Below are 1,030 nucleotides of genomic sequence, written 5' to 3'. Positions count from 1 at the left end.
AAAGACCTTGTGACAAGCATCTGCGAGCCATGGAAGTGTCACACCAAACCAGCCCCTGGCCAAGCAGGCACCGTCTCCCCAGCTACATCATTCCTGCCGGCTGTAATCTGTTCCCTGCAGTGAAACGAGCACTCCCGCAGCTGATAGCCATGCCCGCTGCTGGCTCAAGGACCCGCTCACATCCCTTCGCCCTCAGCACCAGGCAAACTCCCTCGGGGCCGTCTGTGAGACAACCGGTGGACTTTAAGCTCATTTTCTTTGCCTGAAGAGGCAAATTGCCATGGAAGCTGGTTATGTTGTTTTCAGGAGCCAGGAATTAGCAGGTACACATCAAAGAGCTAGTCCTGATCTGGAAAGTCCAGCGACAGAGTCAAGGTAAAGTCCTTCAGCTGTCCCCTCGTGCACTTTGGGGTGCTGAAGGCAACAGAAAGCCCCGTGCCAAGGACGGACCCGGGTTTGCAGTGCTGACAAGCTGAAGACAGCCCCATGCTGAGTTAGATCCTGCTCTCACCACATGTTTTCTAATGGGCACATTCAGTTTTAGGGCTGTGTCTCGAGTTTTCGTGGGCAGGGCTCTGGAGCAGAGTGAGGCGGCGGGAGCTGTCGTGCTGCAGCCCAGCACCTTCCCGCAGCAGGGAGAGGTTGTTTTAACCCAATTACTTTGAAATGTGCTTGTGGGCTGCACGCCGGGAGGTCTTCCACATGTCCCCTTCCGCTTATCCTCTTTCTCTGCAGTTATGAAACCCGTTAGCAGCTGCTGATGCCCCGACTGAGATGATGGGTCAGTAAGACAGTTTCTCTGGAAGGGAAGGGGCTGGGGCTGAAGCTGTGAAGTCGGTGTCTAGGGGCAGGATATCCCCACATTCAGCTGGCATCAGTCCCAGTGCAGCATTTGGTTGGGTCCTCTCCAGGCTGGTGACACCAGTGTCCACACCCTCGACTGACACATCAACATCTGGAGTCTTGGTTCTTGCAGAGTCCTCGCATGGCTCCGGAGGCAGAGGAGGCTGATGGCTCAGACTTTCACTCT

This window comes from Eurypyga helias, unplaced genomic scaffold (assembly GCF_000690775.1).
Source record: "Eurypyga helias isolate BGI_N326 unplaced genomic scaffold, ASM69077v1 scaffold316, whole genome shotgun sequence".
NCBI lineage: Eukaryota > Metazoa > Chordata > Aves > Eurypygiformes > Eurypygidae > Eurypyga > Eurypyga helias.
The sequence above is the reverse complement of the archived record's forward strand: the minus strand, read 5'-3'. Positions refer to the sequence as shown.